Here is a 21,559-nt window from a genome sequence, read left to right as displayed (position 1 = left end):
AGGCACTGGCATGATTCATTGCCTAGTGAAGGCCTGATTTCTGGTTTATAGACAGACAGACAGACAACTCTCTTCTTGCTGTGGCTGGAGCCACTGCAAGCTTCTTTTTGATGGCACTGATCTCATTCACAAGGGCTCTTCTGGAAGGTCACACCTCCCAATGCCCTCACAGGGGATTCAGATTTCAACATATGAATTGGAGGGGAGATAGTCATCTTGACTACTGCACCCTCATTTTATGGGGGAGGAAGGTGAGACACAGATGAAAGGATGTGCCCACCATCACACAACAAGCAGGTAGCCCGGGCAGCTGTCTCCTGGTGCTGTTCTCAAACACTTGCCATAATGTCTCTCAAATAGACTAAAACACATGTCTTTGTGTTCTACCCTGAGAACTTGATTCAGGAGGTTTGAGGTGGGGCCCAGATATCTATACTTGAAGCAAATTCCCAGATAATTTGATGGACAGCTCAGATGGAAATCATTGCTATAAATAATGGCCACATAAAGCAAATTGGGGGGAGACCCTGGGGAGATGTCAGACTTTGGAGGGACAGCCAGCGAAAGAAAGCGAAAACCGAGTACCAGCAAAGATGAGGATACTGGGAGGATAACCAAGAAGTGGGGATGACTGAGTAATGACACCTGCTACCATGGCCCAGCCAGCCCTGGCCATGTTACACATTCCACATCAACAAACACCTTCCACCAACTCTAAATCATCCCTAAAGTCTCTGCACTCTGAGCGAATGAACAGACCACAAAAGCGAGTAGGAAGGAATAATTAGAGAAACAACTATCGTTTATTTGTTGTTTAGTGTGTATATACCAGGCTCTATTCCTAGAGCTTTACACGTAAGAACTCAATTAATTCTCACAACTATCCCACAGGTAGGAGGTATTGTCTTCTTCCACCTGCCAGGTAAAGAAGCGGAGGCGCACAAAGGCTAAGAGGCTTAACAGAACCAGATGCAAACCCAGATAGTCTTGCCCCGGAGCTCAAAGCTCTTAACCACTATGTTGCTTCTGCAGGAAAGAAAAAAATGAAGGATGAAAAATGAGACCCATCAACATTTCCATTTAGAAAAGCTAATTGGAGCAAATACCCATGTGAGAAAAATAAACACACAGCCCCACTGTGGATGCCCCAGCTCTGGCAGGAGTGTCCCGAATACTGAGACTGTGAGAGCTCAGAGGGCATGGAGCCCTGCCTCCCAGGGGCTGCAGAGGCTGCCACTGGGGGTCCAGCCCATGCATCTGTGCAGGTGCATAGCAAGCCAAGGTCACTGTCACTTTCTCTCCTGAAGTCTCCCCAACAAGGTTAATCCAGCCTTGTTTTGGTGAATTTCATAGAAAGTATCATCTTGAAAGAGAAGGTATCTGTCCTGAGTTATCCATGTCTGGGAAAAGGGTAGAAAAAAGTCTTTCCCCAAGAATTTGGTAAAATACAAAAAAACTTCAGTTCCACCAGGTGCTCTGAAAGACTTTCATTCTTCAAAGGAGATGTTGAAATGTGTAAAATGCCCATAGAATTCACTTCCACGGCTGAACCTAGGATCTGCAGGAACTCTGTCCTTGAGGACAGGTTTCTCAGCCTCAGCACTCCTGACATTTGGGGCTAAATAATTCCTAATTGTGGGAGGCTGTCCTGTGCTTTTGTGGATGCCTAGGAAGACCCCTGACCTCTATCTGTTACACACCAATGAGAGCCCCTCCCCGTTCTGGGAAAGTCACAGATGACTCCACTCATTGCCAGATATACCCTGGGACCCAAATCAGCCTGACTAAGAACTGCAAGTCTAGGGAAAACAAAGACAGGTAACGACACCACTGGGATCTCCTCGGAGAATTGTATGGAATGCCACTTTTTTAAAAAAGTGTAGTAATTCAAATAGTTGGTTGGGTGTTATTAAAACTTTATCAATAAAATATGTTTCCTAGTAGGATATAAATCTATGTGTGTCCATGGGAGAGGGACGGAGGAGGTAGCACAGTGGGTTGGAAGTGAAAGTAAATTGGCAATAATTCCGCTGTTACTATTGCAGATGAGTTTAAAGTGCTGTGCTGTACTTGGCATAGGTCGTCTCGCTGAGCCCTCACGGCAGCCCTCAGAGGGGATCTCATCACGTGGCTACTGGCACCACTGTGCGCTTCTCAAAGGCTTCTAGGGAATGCCACTTTTACTAAAATTACACGAATTCAAATAGTTGGTCCATCATGTCTATTGATTAGATGGGGAAACTGAGGTAACCAGGCAAGATCACACAACAAGGAGCCTCGGAACCTGGATTCTTTCCAATTCTGCCCTCATCTAAGCCACTTCTTTGACAATTCTTCCTCTGAGGGAGACCTTTGTCATCCCCCAAGGCTCGGACTATATCCAGCTGTTCCCCATCCAACACCAGCAATTGCTCATCCTTCAACCCCATTCTGCTTCCCCCAGAAGCCTTCCTCGATCCCTGCCTTCACCCTTAACCTCCTGTTTGTTCATCACTCGCTGGGCACCTGCCACAGGCTGTGTACATCTCTGTTGCTGCGTTTGTTTACTGCATCATTTGTTGCTGTTTCCATCTTCTCACAGCTGGGAGCACCTTGAGGGTCTGTCTCACTTTTCTCTAGCTCCAGCACCCAGCATAGAGATATACAGCAGCCACCCAATGAATATGGGTATCTAGCCAAGCCTTCGGATCAAAGTAACCAGAGGAATAAAATCACAAGAAGCCCTCTGCATCTGTGAGTTCCATCAAAAATATTCAGGGAAATAAGTGTCCTGTGCCAAGCATGTAAATATTTATTTTTCTTTTTGTCGTTTCCTAAATAATGCAGTAGAACAACTCTGCACATTGCAGTTGCATTGTGTGGAGTATTCTAAGTAATCTAGACATGATTTAAAGTATATGGGAGGATGTGCGTAGGTTATATGCAAATACTACCCCATTTTACATAAAACACTTGAGATTCTGCAGATTTTTGTATCTGCAATCAGCCCTGGAACCAACCCCTTGCAGATACCAAGGCATGACTGTATTTCTGTGTGGGTGGACAGAGCTGGGAAGGGAAAGTCCAGAGACCTAAGCAAAGAAAGGCAAATAGCCAGAAAGAGGAGAAGCACCATACTCAGGATCATGCAGTTGGAGGCTGAAGCAAAAAAGGGACACAAGACCAAGACTGAAACCCTGTTTGTGCTCCTGCAGCCCAGTGCTTTGTCCAAGAGCTTATACAAACTTTAATCATGCAGTCAGAGTTCTTGATGGAATTGATATAAGCAAACAAAGGAATCTGTGGATTGACACATGACCAGCAATAAATCCATAAAGGTAAATATTGATGTCTAAAGATTATATACCACTGTGTGCAGTGTGTAGATAACCAGAGTTAGAACTTGCAGGTTCATGTTGGTGCCCAAGCAAACCCTTGAGTCTCTAGACAAATCATCCGGTTTCCCTGTGTTTTTACTTCTTTCGGCCGTGGTATTTTGCTAGTCACAGAGCATGTGATCGACTTCTGTGCTTTGATTTGAGTACGCTCAGCTGGATGCGAAAATCTCCAATTCTCCTGTGTTCCCTGAAGATCGCATCCCACAGTGATCTGTAATTTGTGTGGTTTATAGAATTATAGGCCCCTGAAGCTGTGAGGAGCCTGATAAATCATGTAGTGAGAATTTCCAGCCAGCGCCTGGATTTCTTCTTCAGAATCCCTGGCAGATGCTCAGTGAGCTTCACCTCACAGCGCAACATGCAGGGAGGAAAAGGGCTCAGTGTGAGGAAAGCCAGAGGAGTGTGTGTGACCTTTCCGCCCCACGGGCGGTCTCACTTTATGCAGAATACCGACAGCTCTCACTTTACCACGCACGTCCTACATGTCAGAGATGGTACTAACTGCTTTTTAAAATCTTTCAATTATTTATCCCTTTTCATCTTATTTGAGAAGCAGAGATGTGTGTGTGTGTGTGTGTGTGAGAGAGAGAGAGAGAGAGAGAGAGAGGGAGAGAGAGAGAGAGAGAGAGATCTTTCATTTGCTGGTTTCCTTCCCTGATGCCTGTATCAGACAGGGCTAGGCCAGGCCACAGCCAGGAGTGCGGAACCCAACCCACGTCCCCCACGTGGTCAGCAGGGCCCCGCGTACTTGAGCCATCACCTGCTGCCTTCTAGGGTGTGTGTCAGAAAGAAGCTGGGATCAGAAGCAGAGTCGGAACCAGCACTGTGCCCTGCATTATGGGATGCAGTTGTCTGACATGGCATTTTAATTACTGTCAGATGTTCACCCTACAGGTAATATCTTTTAACCTATGTAAGAACATCATGAGGCAAATACTTGTATGAAATGACCTTTATTTTTCAGATAAGGAAACTAAGACTCAGAGAAATTAACCAACTTGAAAAAATACATATCTACTAAGAGGTAGAATCTCAAGTCTATTCCAATACAGAAATGTTTATTGAATCTAATAATGTTCCTATGTACCATCATGTCTCATCATTACAGGTGAGGCAGAGTATAAAGTTCATGTTCATACAACAGGAGCAGTACTTAAGGATTGTGGATGTAATTCAGCTATAGGTCTGACTTTTTCATATCGATGAAGGTTTTTCTTTAGCTATCAGGCTTTAAGAACATAAATGTTAAGAAGGTATTAAAATTTTTTAAAACATAATTCTACAGGACCACATGTACAGATGCTGTCTTTACAGTAATATATTATCAAGTCTACTACAAACAAAGCAATAAAATATAAGACTGGATCAATATGTAAAACAGTAATAATTTAGGCTGTCTAAAGAGAAACTGAGTGAGACATTTCTCTTGGAGGACTGCTACATTATTTTTCTTTTTTGAAAAAACAGCCTAAAATAGAGGAGCAATTTCTATATTAATAAAAAATGGAAATCTGAGGCAGATGGAGCCAGAATCAGCGAATTCACTGGAGGCTGATATTCTCACTTGCGTATGTATATCTTAAATAAAGAAGGAGTTTGACCATTTCACCTAGTTAATCATTAAGAGGAAACTCTAGCCTGTGAAGCAGGTAAAATTTATTTTTAGGCATTGAACCAGTTTCTCTTTCAGGCTTCCCTTTTTCTCTTAGGGTCACCCGGAATGCCCAGTTACCTTAGCCTGCCCCTCTCTCCCAGAAGCAGTGCCCGTGGTTTCAGACCTTTTTGGAATGAAATGATACAGGAGTATCACAGACACAGTGTTAGAGAGCTAACTCCAATTCGCTGGAGCAAAGAGGGGGAGGCGGAGGAGAACCACTTAGTGTGGCGCGTGGTAGTGAGGTCTGGTGCAGCCCGAGCCTCAGGATCTAGATGTTCATATTATATAATTGAGAATCTGTCTATCTCCAGATTTCTGTGCTTTTTCTTTTTTGTCAACTTCACTCTGAAGGCAGCTCTAAGTGGTAGCTACAGCTGCTCTAAGCTTGCATCTTATCAGCTTAGCTATTCTTGTTGGAAAGGGACAAGCTTCTGAATAGCTCCAGCAGGCCTACAATTATGGCTCATTTGTACGTGTCATGTGCTCATCTCTGAACAAATGTTCTGACAGGTCAGGCAGGGCCCATTCCACAGAGCCGGAGATGGGATTAACACCACCACAAACCTACGGGCCATAGTCAGGGAAAGGGTAGTTTTCCAAAGGAAATTTTGGTTGCCAGTCCCATATGTGGTGAGTGAATGCTTGGTCCCAACACAGTATCCACCCACCATGCCGATTTGACAAAGGGCATAACAGCTAGCTTGATGGGTGGAGGTTGATCATCAAAAGCAGTAGAGTATCCTAAATGATCCCTTGTGGGTAGCTGATTGGCTCACAGAAAGACCATCCCTCTTGAATTTACGGTTAATATAAAGACAGATTCAGCAAAACTGTCCATAAGCAAGACACAGTTGTACCTTGTACTGCATAGTCATCCATGACTCTTGCTCTAATTGAATTTTTCTAGAATGCCTAAAGGAAGATTAAAGTTGAAAATGCACAAATATTTTAAAAATAAGTCCATTAATGTGGCATCTTTAAGTGCTTAGCAATTGGTATGCATCAGGGGCTAGTGCCGTGGCTCACTTGGTTAATCCTCTGCCTGTGGTGCTGGCATCCCATATGGGCACCAGGTTCTAGTCCCGGTTGCTCCTCTTCCAGTCCAGCTCTCTGCTATGGCCCAGGAGGGCAGTGGAGGATGGCCCAAGTGCTTGGGCCCCAGTATCTGCATGGGAGACAGGAAGAGGCACCTGGCTCCTGGCTTCAGATCGGCGCAGCACTGGCCATAGCAGCCATTTGGGGGGTGAACCAACGGAAGGGAAGAACTTTCTCTCTGTCTCTCTCTCACTGTCTATAACTCTACCTGTCAAATTAAAAAAAATGGTTTGGATCACACTTGCCTGAGAAATTCCAGTGCTACCCTCTTTGAACAATGGTGTGAAGCTATAGATACAAATATATATTGCAGCATGAGTTACAATAGTAAAGAATTGGGAAAAAAACTAAATATTAATCAATAAAGGAAAGATTAAATAAATTATAATGCAGTACAACAATACAACAATGTGTTCCTATTATCTGAAAACCCTGATGAAAAGGCATCCAAAAAATTTTGACAAAGCTGAAAAACACAATTTTGTTTCTAAAAAACTGTATGTTTGTATGCTTGAAAGCAAGCACGCACACATCCATGTATAGGAAAAAGGAATCCGGATGCACACATCCCAGCACTAAAATATGGTGACAGCTATAAAAGGGGTTCATGGGGAGAGAGTTTGTTCTTGATTTGTTTCTGATTTCATATGCTTGGATGTTTATAAGAGACGTGTATCATTTTCTGGCAATCTGTTATTTCTGAAGTTGTTTTTTTTTTTTTTTTTTTGACAGGCAGAGTGGACAGTGAGAGAGAGAGAGAGAGAAAGGTCTTCCTTTGCTGTTGGTTCACCCTCCAATGGCCGCCGCGGCCGGCGTGCCGCGGCTGGCACACAGCGCTGATCTGAAGCCAGGAGCCATGTGCTTCTCCTGGTCTCCCATGGGGTGCAGGGCCCAAGCACTTGGGCCATCCTCCACTGCCCTCCCGGGGCCACAGCAGAGAGCTGGCCTGGAAGAGGGGCAACCGGGACAGAATCCAGCGCCCCGACTGGGACTAGATCCCGGTGTGCCAGCGCCACAGGCAGAGGATTAGCCTATTGAGCTGCGGTGCCGGCCTCTGAAGATTTTCTTAAAGCAGCATTATTATTGAAAGTTGTGCTTCATCCCTCTAGTGCTGTCCACATGAAGGTGACCATTTCTCTTGGACATCTCCCTTCCATCAAACCTCACATTTCATTTGACATATCAATAACTCATGCCTGGGCCAGCGCAGTGGCTCACTTGGTTAATCCTCCGTCTGCGGTGCTGGCATCCCACATGGGCACCAGATTCTAGTCCCGGTTGCCCCTCTTCCAGTCCAGCTCTCTGCTGTGGCCCGGGAGGGCAGTGGAGGATGGCCCAAGTTCTTGGGCCCTGCACCCACATGGGAGACCAGGAGGAAGCACTGGACTCCTGGCTTCGGATCAGCGCAGTGCCGGCCGTAGCGGCCATTTGGGGTGAACCAACGGAAGGAAGACCTTTCTGTTTGTCTCTCTCTCTCACTGTCTAACTCTGCCTGTCAAAATAAAAAAAAAAAAAAAGTAACAAAAAACCTCATTCCCTCACCTCTCACAGCTCTCTGTTGGCTCTTCTGAATGAGCCAAATGAGGACTTATAGCCTTGTTAAACGTTACTTCCAATAGGAAAGACTGACTTATAAAGCAAATGTGGAATGTACTGATATGCATCAAGCACAGAATAGCCATTCAGTAACCTGTATTGGTCCCTTTTTTTCAGTTTATCCTCTCGTTCCAGAGAGGACTTGAACGAGTTCATGATAAAGACAAATTTAAATGTTGATTATAGATAGATAGACAGGCAGACAGAAATCTCTCAGGAGGGGCAAAATTGAGTAGTTAGAAATTCATCACAGGAGGTTCTGTAGGTCTTAGATGATCAACAGAAACAAATGTGATGAAATCACAGAGAGGTAAAATAGAAAATGGAAATCAGGACCCAGGAAAGAGGAATAAAAATATGCTGGACATCATTCAATAACTATTTGCTGATGGTAATTATAGGGATGGAAAACCCATCAGGCCTATGGAGCTAAAATTAATCAGCAAGTATTCATGGAGTGCCTCCCGCTTCTATTATGGGTCCTGGCTTCCTGCCTGCCCAGTGCCCAGGCTGGAGACATTTGCGTGACATTCAGCTTGTCAAGACAGAAGGAGCAAAATAGGCAGACAGTGGCTCACAGGCGCTCACAACAGCCGTCTGTACCCGTCATGTTTGTGGGAATCACAGTCAAGCGAGGTAAATCTGTCCTGCACAAGAGCATAAAGCTAGTTTAAGTGCTATAACATCACTACCTCACCTGGAAAGAGTTCATTTAAGTGGCAATACTATTTTTCCAAAGCCATAGTTAATTCATTCTTGTCTCATCTGAAATTTCAAAGTACAAATGCACATTCTATTTCTATTAAACTCAGGAAGTGAAACCACCAGGACTTGTAATGACTATATTTCATATTCAGGGCTCTTTCTATTGCTGACAGACATCTTAGCTCATGACGAATCCCCTTAAAATGTAAAATAAGATGTTTATGTCATTGTTAACATTTCGATGAAATGCTATTGTAGTGGGCATCTGCAGATCCAGCATCTCTTTCTCCTAAAATTAAATTCTCAATATTTTGAGGAACGTCTCTTTATCTCTCCCTCCCCCCCCCACCTCTCATATGTACCCCAGTCTTAGGTGTCAGTGGTGCACAAATGACCTAGTCTTTGCCAAGTGGAGTAGACCATAGTACTTCAAAAAGTCTGTAGAAAATGGAATTTTAAAAAGAAGTTTGTTTTGGTGCAAAAAATGTTTGAGATCTGTGTATATGAGGCCTTCAAAAACTTCATAAAAAATTCATAATATGGAAGAATCATGCCAGAATTTAAAATTATTTTTGCACCAAAAATAAGCTTATCTTTAAATTCCATTTTCCATAAATTTTTAAAATTGTTTTAAGAGTTATTTATTTATTTGAAAGGCAGAGTTATGGCAAGGCAGAGGTAGAGAGAGAGGTCTTTCAACCACTGGTTCACTCCCCAGTTGGCGGCATGGCCGGAGCTGGGCCAATCCAAAGCCAGCAGCCAGGAGCTTCCTCTGGGTCTCCCACATGAGTGCAGGAGCCCAAGGGATTGGGCCATCATCTACTGCTTTCCCAGGTCATAGCAGAGAGCTGGATCAGAAGTGGAGCAGCTGGGACAGGAACCAGCGCCCATGTAGGATGCTGGCATTGCGGGCGGTGACTTTTCCCTTCTACACCACATCACCGGCCCCTCCATAAATTTTTGTCTCTTCATACAACTCATACATCCCTTGGCTACAGTCCTGTTTCAAGGATAAGCTTGTGATCTAACCTGACCAATGAGGCCCCCTCCCCCCCGGAATACCTACTGAAATTATTAGAGAAGAACTATCTTTCGACTGAAGTTACTAAGCTGAGTGGATGTCTTGTATCCAGCTGCCTCAGGCTCTCTGGTAGAGATAGCCTTACCAGGAATAAACCAAAGCAGGAAAATAAGCTCAGATGATTCAAGCCCTTTTGATGTGACTGGAGCCTGTGCATCCAGTCATGCCTGAAATTAAACTTCCTCTGTACTTATAGGGAAACCAATAAAGTCTCCTTTTGCTTTAACAGTTGGTTATCTATTAAATGCACCAAAATCCAAATGTCCTTATAGAATAATATTGATAAGCTTCCATTAAAAGAGTTACCTCGATAAGAAATAACCAAAGAACCTGAAAGAGACCCTTGGTAATTCAACTTAGTCATGCTTCCCCCAGATAACCCTCCCTGACCAGCATCTCCTTATGCACCACCACACACATACATGACTTCTGTATGTGCATAGAGTACCACATGCCTATCCTCACATTTCTGAAGTTTGCACTGTTCGATAGACTTATTGCTGTAACTATCTCCACTTCCTCCAGAGTATGGACAGCATCACAATAATGTTTAAGTGATTTATTTATTTGATAGAGAGAAACAGGAAAAAATATCTCCATCTGCTTTTATACTCCCAAAGTATCTGCAATGAGCAGGACATGGCCAGGTGAAAACCATGAGCCCAGAATTCAATCCAGATCTCCCAAGTGGTTTCCAGGAAGCCAATCACTGGAGACATCACCTGCTGCCTCCCAGGGTACACATTAGGAGGAAGCAGGAATTGGAAGCAGGCCTGAGACTAGATTGCAGTTACTTTGATATGGGATGCAATGTCCCAGCCAGTGTTTTAACCACTAAGTAAAACACCCTCATACTCATTTTTATAGCCCTGTAGTCCTATATTGGGACCTAACAGAATAGTTGCTATTTTGTTGAAGGCATTTTTTGTTGTTGAAAGCATGAATGAATGGGTGAGAAAATTAGTCCCTTCCATTAATAAATATTCTATGATTAATTGAAACCATCTCTAAATTATCAGAAAACCAAAGTAAACCAAATTGATTAAAGAACGCTACATTCTGAAAGTGTCAGGCACTGCTAGCTGGGATAGTTGAGAATTTTTCCTTTCTCTGATCATTGAGATTGAGGGGACTAGTGAATGGAAGAGGTAGTTCTTTATTTTGCAAAACACTTACTATTTTTCAAATACCATGAAATTGAATAACTTCTCTTGTGAAATATTAAAAGCAAAACATGTAACATATAAGATCCTGAGATTGTAGGTTGTAATGGAGGGAGCAGAGAAAGCCATAGCTGTCAGAGGTTTGCAGTAGGGTTGCTTATGGTATGGTCCATCTTTATGGCAGAGCAAAGGAAAACTAGGAATGATGTGGTGAGAAGTGTCAGGAGAGGCAGCACTGTGTCGCACAGCATGACTGAGAGAGAACAAGTTTTACAATTAAAGTGGGCAAATGCTAGGCGGAAAATACACTGTCAATTAGGATAGGATCAAGGCTTTGGCATGAACAAACAAGCCCTTTATGAAGGCAAATATCAATAAAACCTCTAGAGGAGTGAGAAAACTTCTGGAAGCGGGAATTTAGCCTACTGGTTAAAATGTGCATATCCCACATCAGAGAGCCTCGGTTTGATTCCCAGCTCCAACTCCTGATTCCAGATTTCTGTTCATGTGTGGTGATGGCTCGAGCAATCAGGTTTCTGCCACCCCCAAGGGAGACCTGGATTATTTCCCCAAGCCCCAGGGCCCTGCCCCTGTCCACCCCTAGTCATTGTAGGCATTTGGAGAGTGAGACAGCAGAGGAGGGTTCTATCTGCCAGTTTCTTTCTCTCTCTGCCTCACAAATAAATACTAAATAAAAGAAAAAAAGTTAACTGAAAATTTCTGAGTATGTGAGTACTCCTTAGGACTTTAGGAGTATTCAGGGTTTCCCTTCTCCCTCTATACGTCCAGGCAATTAGATAGTTCACTAAGAATCAAGCCTCACTTCCTCCATGCGCTTCAATGGTATTTATGTAGAAACCCTACAGCTTCCATTCCCCCACTGAGTTTTGCCAGATGGTCTCTGCCTAGGAATGGCAGTTCTTGAGAGGCCCTGCTGCCATGGGGCTGTTGGGTAACGGGTGTGCCTCCCCTGTGCAACCACAGCTCCCCACATTAACTGCCACCTCCACTGCCATCGCCCAGTACAAATCTCATCATCTTTTCACTGACCGGCATTTGTCCGACTCACTGCTCTCTCTGCTTCTCCTCTTAGTCCGTTCAACCCATACTCCACATCACAGGCAGAATGGTCTTTTCATACAATAAAGCAGATTGTATCCACTTGTAGATGTTTAACAGCCACCAGGAGGACGGCAGTATCTGGTATAAATTTTAATGATCTCAAGGATGGACAGCACACAGTTTAGAAAAAGTCGTGCAGTCTGTGACACTGCTTACTAGCAAGCTCTGCATAGCCCATTTTCACAAAATGGTTTCGGTGACTTTTGCTGCACTCTGCACCCAACCGACAACTGTAATTCAATATTTGGCAATACCAGACTACAAATAAAGATGAGATTAGTATTCGGTTCAGCAAAGAAGTCAGTCATGTTTCTGACGTTCCAACACAAATATTGATTGATCTTTTTACGTTGATGAGCGGGATGAAAGTGAAGCAACAAAATGTGTGTTGGCACTTGATGCTTAGTAATGACATGAATGACTTCTACTGAATCTGGTAATAAGTTTCACATAATGGGAAAATAGTTCCTCAGCTTTTTGTAGAAACAACTTTTAGAGCATAGATAACAGTAAAATGTAGTAAGATAACCAGGAAGTGAAGTTTTGAGTAGTTACTATATTTCATTACAAAATTATGAAGAATTCAGGTTTAAATAATGACCACAATTAACAACCAAACTACAAAATCTCTGAGGTTTACCAATCAGCTCTTGCAAGCCGGGATGGCTGATGCTAACATACTACTGAATTGTCAGTGTCCTGTCAGAAATTCTAGATCGCTCATTGCACTGGTAATCCGGGAAATATTGAACCTGCTGGAATAGCTCACAGAACATTTCATGTGCATTTCATGTGCTTTACAGTTTTGTTGTGGTGAATTGATTATGCAAAACTTCTATAAGCCTATCCCTGTTTTCCAGACAAACCCTAGTGTGTAAAATCCACTTTTGAACATGATCCCATTTGACCCATTCCTGTGAGATATATGGGGCAGGTACCAGTATCCTTCCTTTACCGACAGAAAAATAAGGCTCAGAAAAATTACATGACTGGTCCAAGCTCTTCCAGTAAGTAAATGACAGACCATGGTATGAAACCCAGGTCTTATATCGAGCATTTAAAAAGAGGCTAGAGAAAATTTAATAGACTCATACATGTTTTAAAAATTGTACCAAACGAACTTTGTAATATTTTCAGAGTCTGAATTGATAGATTTATAAGCACCTCTGTTTTTTACCTGGTTTAAAACAATACAAACAAAAACCAGCATGACAGAAGTAACTAAGGAATAAATACCTAAATGAAAATGTAGTTTCTCAAAAATGAGCTGACAGATTCCACCTAGGAATGGGGAAGATTGAAACACTCTCTACCTAAGGTGCAAGGGATAGAAAAGGAGGTTAATTCAGAAAAGGGAGAGAGCCAATGACATGATGGTGAGCCACAAATGCCACAAATGAAAAACAATGTTCACTGTGCTTGGTACAATTATTCGCTTGCTCTCACATCTCCAAACATGGAAAACACTAGGTTCCTGCTTATGGCAACATTCATCTCTTTCAGATATTTCCTTCATTATTGAATCATGCATTGCATAAACTAAGTTCTGCCAGCATAAAGAATATTGAACCCACTGGAATAGCCCACAGAGCATTTCATGTGCATAAGCACAAACTGTGATATTTTAGGTTGCTTGTGATGAAATCTTTGAAAGCATCATGAGAAGCAACAAAACACTGGGGAGGCTGGTAACAATTTAGCATTTCCCAGTTCATGTGGCAATCTTAGATCCAATTACAAAAAGAAGTACTGAAGTGGAATTAATTAAGGACTTGATGTACTAGTGTGAATTATTTATTTTTAATTTATTTTCATCTACTTGAAAGGCAGTGAAGGGGAGAGAGAAAGAGAGAGAGAAACAAACACTTCCATCTGCTGATTCACTCTCCAAATGCTCACAACAGCCAGGGCTGGGCCAGGCGGAAGTGCACTTCCATCTGGCTATGCCACGTGGGCAACAGGGACCAGGGGCCCAAGCAATTGATCCATCCTTCTGTGCCTCCTGGGATGCATGAGCAGGCAGCTGATCAGAAGCAGAGGCCCATACCGTGCATGGCACTCTGAGAGAATAGAAGTGCTTCTCCAAGTGGAGATATTACTGTACAGCCATCTTTTCTGATAGCTACAGAACCTTAAGCAGGTTCAGACAAAAAGCAACAGCTGTTTGTGTTGGCTCAATATAAGATTAGCATATTCAAAATTAAGGCATACACCTCAAATTTATTTGATTCCAATTTATGTTTAAAATCATGGATTTAAAATGGGCAAAGAATCATGGGCTACAAGAAATTAGGTCACAAAGATATATCCTTCTGGAAGACAAAATCTGCCTGTCGAACACCAGCAGTGGTGGGGAGGAATGTGCATACTGTGCCCTCTCCTTAACGGACACTTGTCTACATGTTTACCTCAGCTGAGCCCGATTCTGCACTCTCTCTGGAAAACACAGACTGACTTCCAGAGCACACAGAATACTGGTGCCAAAGGCGCTTCCTGTGCTCCCCACATGTCTGCTTCCCCCAGCTGAGCTACTAACAGTTCCTCATGCTTTTCTTCCCCTAAACATGTTGATGCCATTTGTGCTTGTGGTGGTCATGACTTAATTAACTATGAAGTAAAAGGATGAAGTGAGTATAAAAAGAAATCATTGTTGTTCTCTAAAATCTAAGTAAAAGAACCCATGCAAACAATGGCAATCAAGTAAGAGGATGTCAAACAATTTTATAAGATTGGGGTGGGGGCAGGAAGGAGGAATCATAAAAATTTGGAAATCTGCACTCATTATTTTGTAAGTGCCTTTAATTTCTTGCTCCATTTAAAAAAACACACTAGGGAAAATAGCAATACTAGAGATGAATAATAATCGCTCATGATGATGGAACACTTTAGATGTCTCAGGAATCAGTCTACTTCATATATTTCAAAAATGTTTAGTCTTTGTAATAACAAGTTATACTCTTATCACTTCCATCATGCAGATGGTGAAGACTGAGGCACAGAGAGAGGGCGCTTGCCCAAGGTTACCTTCCTCAGAGCAGTGGAGACTGGGTTCGGCCCCAATTGCCTGGCCATGCCGTATCCATGCTCTGTAAGTTTAGCCTGCACGTGAAAGAGGACATGGAACTCCAGTCAGTGGGTTTCTAGAAGCTTTAGAACTTCTTTAAAAGATTAGCAAATAAGCATTCAATTATAGGTTTTAGGTTTCATAAAATCTGACGTTTGCAAGTTAAGTTAAAAAAAAAATTCCCCTTGCTTTAAATCACTTAAATACTAGTCCAATCACATCAGCTAGCAGGCTTCATCTTCTAGAAAGGGGCAAGTGAAAGACTGACTTCAACATCAGGCTGGAAATTGGGATCTGGATGCCACTGGGATAGGAGTTACTATATGGACTTAAGCAGCATCTTGTGGAGAGCTAGTCTGGCAGTGTGGCTTAGGACCATTTTAATGGGAAAGGAGATGACAAAAGGAGATGAAGAGAGTGGGAGATCTCACTTGGATGACACAAGTATACCTCAGAAAGTTCACAGAAAATGGAATTTCAAGGTACATTTATTTGCATGCAAACATATTTGAGATCTATGCATAGTTTTTTGTAATATGCATTTTCTAGGAACTTTTTGAAGTACCCTTGTGCATCACTTGTGTAAATGTCAAAGATAGTTTGTTTACTATTCAGGCTCAAGGTTTTCTTGGCCTTGGGAAAGTATCTAAGACCATATTCATGCATTTATTCATGCATTCAATAGACACCAATGGAGCCCACATCATGTACTAGTCAGGCACTGAACAGACATACATACGCCCTGCATTCATGGAACTTGTGTTCTAGTGAGGCAGACAGAACTTAAGCAAATGAACACAAAAATAATGGACTATCATTGAAATGTGCTGTGAAAGCAAAAATATGCAAGACACTATGAATACACAAAGGGTTTAACTTTTTTTTTTTTTTTTGAGGGAAGCACAAGGTGTTTAAAACCATCACAATAAAAACAAAAGATCTTCACAAATATTTTCAAACTTTTTATTACCTCATTTGGTAATGGCAACAACCTGGGAAAACTGATACTGTGTAGCTATTTGAGTCAATGTTGTTATTCTAACATTGTTAAATATTTGCCAAGTGCCTACTATGTAAGGTGTCTGTTTCAGGAGTAGAACAGAAAGCTATGAGCAAGACAGGGAAAGCTTTTGCCTCCACAGAGTTTGAATTCATCATCTTCAGTCCCACCTATGCTCCTGGGGGCAATAGGATACACTTCTCAGATAGGGATTTAGCCTCACTCTTATCTCGCAATCATGATAACCTCCCAGAGTTGTAGATCAGTAAATGTCATAGTTAAAGATTTGAGATACGGTGCACAGAACATGTTTAGCCCTGCTTGGCAGACAGTAGATGCTCAATGAATGTTAACTCTTGCTAGAAACGTGTTCTTATAATGCTTGATCTCTTCTTTTCCAAAACATTGGATTTCTTCCTTAAATTTTACACTCATTATTGTAAATCGAAAGGGTTGATAGACTACTCTGGAAGTTATTAGATCCTTGAGGAAAACGTCTTTAATACTAATTCCAGCCTCAGTCCTCAGGACAAGCATCAATCCCTGTAAGCCTCAGTTTCCTGATATTGAAAAATCAATAGTAATATCCATCTCATCAACTGTTGCCAGCAACAGTAGCCAGCAGAACAGAAGTGGGGATCAACAAATGTTAGCCACAGATCAGAAGACTCTTATTCCTCTGAAGAGCAGGTATGAGTTAATCGATAGTTTATGCTTTACAAAGGAATGTGAACAAGAAATGAGAATCTTTTCCAACCAAAGAAATAACTGACATTTAAATGACTCAGAAAACTTTGTTTCTGCTCAATTAAAAGTGTTTTCATGGCAACTTTTAAACTTGAAATTAGGTGAGTATGCCTCAGTACCTGCAGCACCCGCAGAAAGAAACAGGGAGAAACACTGGGCAGTCTTGTAACATCACTTATTATTTACAAGCAAAGAGTACCTAGCATTTAGAATTTGGACATAGATAAGAAATGAGATGGATTCTTACAGCAGAGATTGAACTGTGAAACAGTCATGTTCTATTACATAACTGTTACTGTATACACACACAGAGCCATGTATATATAACAGATCTTTTAAGCAGGCCTATAAGGATAATCGTACTGGCGTGAGTTATTTAAATCAGTTTTTTTAAAAAGTGGTGTTTTTTTTTTTTTTTGAAAGGCAGAGTTACAGAGGGAGGGAGGGAGAGAGAGAGATGGTGAACAAGAATGCTAGATCTTCCATCTGCTGGTTCACTCCTCAAATGGGAGCAATGCTGTGGCTTCTTCTGGGTCTCCCACATGGGTACAGGGGCCCAACTTGGGCCATCTGCCACTGCTTTCCTAGGAGCATTAAAAGGGAGCTCGATTGGAAGTGGAGCAGCTGGTACTCGAACCAGCGCCCATATCGGATGCCAGGGTTGCAGGTCTTAACTTACTTTAATTACGTATGACATTGTTGTGAGCTTGGATCTTGACTTTTTTGTAATGAAAATGGGTATTTGGGGACTTAATTCAAGAAAAACACTTGATTCTAATGCTCGGCTGAGAAAAAGTAGCAAGTGTGCAAAGTAGCGCTCTTGGAGTAAATTCTGATTTCAAGACTGTCCAAGTATCCTGGTGGGCGTGCAACCAGGGCCCAAAAGCGGGCCCTGCCAACAACGGGTGGCTCTGCGCCCTTCCTGAAAGTTAGGGCTGAGCCTTCTGCCTTGGCTCCAGAGCGGGTTCCCTGTGCTCTTCGCAAAGTGCAGCGACTCTTCCTTTGCCAAGATGGCTGCTCCCCACTCTTCTGGAGGCGGTCTCGGTAGATCGTGTCCAGACAAGGGACTTAACTGAAAGCCTGGTTCTTCCCTTTCCTATGAGATACCGCATCGGGCGACGCCGGCAGTCTGGAACCGAGGAACGGCGGCCAGGGCTACGCGCCACCGAGAACCTTTGCCAAGATGGTGGCCGCGGGGCCCGGCTGGCGTCACCACCCTTTACCAAGATGGCGGCGGGCGGCTTCCGGCACGCGCTTCCCAGGCTCGTCCAAGATGTCACAGCAGAGGCTGCCGCCGTCAGACTGTGAGCGCGGCCGCGGCGAGCGAGCGCGGCTGCGGCCGAGCGCCGGGGCCAGGACCAGGTGGAGCGGCGGCAGCGTCCGCTCTCGTCAGCAGCTGGCGAGCGCTGTCACCCGAGGGTGCAAAAGTTACCCCTGCAAATCCGAAAGCAGCCCGGCAGCATCTCTGAGTCACAAAACCCACACTGTGCGCCGCGCAAGGTAGGGGGCTTCGGTCCCGGTGCGCCGGAGCCTGCGCCGGGGCGGGGGACACCCCGCGCCAGCAGCCCTGGTCCCAAGCACGCCCCTCACTCCTCGCCGCTCCTCGGGGACGGGCCACGTGTTTCCCTCAGCCCGAGGGCGGGGGGAGCGGCGCGTAACGGGAACAGCTGGAAGGAGTTGAACGCTGACATTTTAAAGCTGCGTGTGTTTTGTTTTATGTGGAGGGGCAGAGGTTCCCTGAACGCGAGAGGGTGAGCGGTGCCCGGGCTAGAGGGCGGCAAATGTCAGGATTCGGGGGAGGGGCCTCCGCGGGGAACTTGGCCGTGGGCCCCGGAGGGGGCGGAAGGAGAGGTCAGGAGTTTGGGATGGGGCGAGGGGCGCCCTCGGCCAACAACTTGCTGTTTGGGTTGCGACTTGCTTTTTTGGGTCTGCCACTCCCTGCTTTTTTTTTTTTTCTTCATCATGATTTTTTAAAAAGTGCAGAGAGAAACCCAGCTCGCCGGAGGTTTTGCATTTGGCGTGCAACTTCCTTCGAGTGTGAGCGCGCCGGGAGGGAGGCCCGGAGGGAGGGCTGGGGGTTGAACTTGGCAGGCGGCGCCTCCTTCTGCCGCCGCCGCCGCCGCCGCCGCCGCCTCGCAGACTCCGGGAGGAGGGTGGGGGACGGCCGGGGCGCGGGGGAGGGTGGGTTCTGCTTTGCAACTTCTCTCCCGGTGCGAGAGCGCGGCGGCTGCAGACCGTGCCGCCCGGACGATGCGGGGGTGGGACACCCGCAGCCACGCGACACCCCCGGGCCCAGAGTACGTATGCACTGAGCCCCTCTGCCCTCCCCTCCGCTGTCCACAGCCTCCCGGAGGGTGTGTCCGGCCCCCTGGCCCCGAGCGCGGCCGAGACGCTGCGGCACGGTTCCCGCGCAGCCTCGGAGCCCCTCTCCAAGTGACAGACTTTGCCCACCCCGGCCGGGGGCGGCGAGCGGCGCTCCCCGCGGCCCCGCTGCGGGCCGCGCCCTGGCCCTCCCCGGCCGCCGCTGTCACCCGCAGGGGCGCTGGCCGCCCGGGGACGGGGACGAGCTCCACGAGTGGGTCCGGAGGCGCGGCGCTGCGCGGGGGCGGGCGGCAGGCAGCGAGAAGAGAAACTAGAGGAACTCGGTTTCCCCCCTCAGCCCGCCCGGCAGAGATCAGGTCGGCCGCCGCCGCCGCCGCTGCACTTCTTCCTGGGTGGGGGCGCCGAGAAGCCCGCAAGGCTCCGGGTGGCGCGGGCCGCTCTCGCGGGGTCATGCGGGGGGCCGCGGGCGTGCAGGCGCCGTCGGGCCGGGCGGCGGGGCGTGGGGGCGGGAGCTGCGGGCGCCCCTGCAGTTGCCGAGCGTCGCCAACAGGTTGCACCGTTCCCCGCGGCGGCCGCGCGGCCCCTCGGGCGGGGAGCGGCCGGGGGCGGAGTGGGAGCGCGTGTGTGCGAGTGTGTGCGCGCTGTGGCGCCGCCTCCGCCCGCCCCCCGCTCGGTCCCGCTCGCCCGCCGCGGCCGGGCGGCCCTTCGCGAGTCCGCGCTCCCTCCCCTCCTCCTCCCACTCCTCCTCCTCCTCCTCCTCCTCCATTTTGCGAGCTCGAATCTGTGACTGGAGCCCGAGTCACCGCCCGCCCGTCGGGGACGGTTTCTAAGTGGGAGCGACGAGACGCCGCCGCCGGAGCGGCCGCCGCGGCGGGGCGCCGGGGACTGGGGGCACGCGCGCGCGCGCGCGCGGGGGCTCGGAGCCGCGGAGCCCGGAGCGGGGCGGGCAGCCGGCCTGTCAGCGAGGGGAAATGGGAGACTTTCTCAAATAGGGGCTCTCCCCTCCCCTCCCCCTATGGAGAAGGGGGCGGCTGTTTACTTGCATTTTTTAGAAGAAAAAAAAAACACACAAATTGCTCCTGCTCCTCCGGCTTTCACACGCTAAGTTGTTTATCTGGGCTGCGGCGGGAGCTGCGATCGGCGGCGGGAGAGCGGCGCCGCTGCCCGAGGTAAGAAGCGGGCGGCCGGGCGGCCGGGGTGGGGGCTGGGGCGGCGCGAGCGCTCGCTCCCCGAGGTGCCACCCGCCGCGGACCCGGGCCCGAGTCCGGGGGCCGCCGCGGGCGCCCGCAAACTTTTATTAGCCCGGGCAGCGGGGGTGGGGGCTGGCGAGGGCCAGGCGACGGTGACGAAAGGGCAGCGCGCGGGTGACAGCGCTGGCCTCTTCCTCTCCCTCCGTCGCCGTCGCCCGGCCGGGCCGAGGGGGAGGAACCGGAGCGGTGGCAGCGAGGGGAGCCTCCTCGAGCGGCCTAGGGTTGACAAGCCGGTGGCTCCCCGGCGGGAATCCCGGCCTTTTTTCGTGCCCCTTCTCCTCCCCCGCACCCCAGTCTCGTTGGCTTTTCCCCCCAAAGGGGCCGCCTCGACACCCCGGTTTTGTGTGTTTTTTATTTATTTATTTATTTAAAAAAATTTTTGTTGAGGTGAGCGCCGAGCCGCGCTTGGGCTCTGCTCGCCCGCGGGTTCTCCTCGCCCGCAGGTTTCCCCTCCGGTCCCGGTGCGCAGCGTTTGTGGCGGGCGTGCGGGGCTGAGCGCGCGGGGGCGGGGGCGAGGGCGAGCGCGCCCGCAACCGCCGAGACTTCGGCCGGGCTGGTGTTATCGGAGCGAGTGGGCGTGTCGGGGAGCACGCAACAGGTCTGGACGCGTCGCGCTCGGCTCGCGCCGCGGCGCGGGGGCCCCCTGTGGGAAGAGAGACCCTCCCCGCCCGGGCCGAGGTGGGTGCTGCGGTTTGTGGCAAGTGCTGGCTCGGCGCGGGGGGCTCCGCAGCCCCCGGCGAGAGACGCCCCCTCGGCGTGGTTCGCGCGGGCCCCCGGAGCGTGGCGGGGCTGTTTGCGGTCTTCGCGCGGGGGGTTCGGGTCTCGCTGGAGGGGGCGTTTCGCCGCCTGAGGTATTGTTTTGGTTTCGGGTTGGAAGGCAGCTGTCAGGGAAGCGGCGGGGAAATTCATTAGGCTGCGATCGGCGCGCGGTGTTGGGAGATCGCTGCCCGAGGAAGGCGGGCGGGCGGGGAAGCCGCGGCCCGCGGGAGGTGTGCGGGCCCCCACCCAGCTCTGCATCCGCGCTGACGTCCGCGTGCGGGGAAAAAGTTTTCTTGGGTTGCACGGGATTGGCCCGCCGTGTCCCCGGAGCGCTCGGGGCAGCCCTGGCGTCCCGAGCACGGACTGCGCGCCGGTCTGGCTGCGCCCCTGCCTGGGGACTGCCGCTCCTGGGGTCCGGCGTGATCCTGCAGCTCTGCGCTCTTCTGTTTCTCGGTGTTTGGAAAGGCGGACTCTTGAGGGAAGAAATCGGGGTTCGTACTGAGGGTCTTAAGCAAAAATTTTTTTTTAAAAAAAACGATAAGGTTTCATCTAGATGTTGGGAAGTTATAAGGACCAGATAACTATAAACTACAGTGTCGTGGGAAGCTACAACACATTTTG

General features: G+C 47.5%; 1 protein-coding gene across 20 annotated transcripts in view; it reads left to right on the top strand.

The window, feature by feature from the left end:
* The window catches only part of NR3C1 (nuclear receptor subfamily 3 group C member 1), a 133,905-nt gene that overhangs the window by 10,842 nt on the left and 101,504 nt on the right, over window positions 1-21,559 (top strand). For 2 of the 20 annotated variants that reach the window (XM_070074973.2, XM_008254834.5), the window contains exon 1: window positions 17,016-18,107. The exons of 2 other annotated variants lie outside the window; for them this stretch is intronic. The gene's annotated coding sequence lies outside the window, so the exon portion shown is untranslated. 16 more of the 20 variants (XM_089334549.1, XM_089334546.1, XM_070074976.2 and 13 more) reach the window with 13 other exon arrangements.

Source organism: Oryctolagus cuniculus, chromosome 6, assembly GCF_051225735.1.
Source record: "Oryctolagus cuniculus isolate XC-2025 breed Fujian yellow rabbit chromosome 6, ASM5122573v1, whole genome shotgun sequence".
In the NCBI taxonomy this organism is placed as follows: domain Eukaryota; kingdom Metazoa; phylum Chordata; class Mammalia; order Lagomorpha; family Leporidae; genus Oryctolagus; species Oryctolagus cuniculus.
Note: the sequence above shows the minus strand (reverse complement) of the source record. Positions and strands in the feature narration are given on the sequence as shown.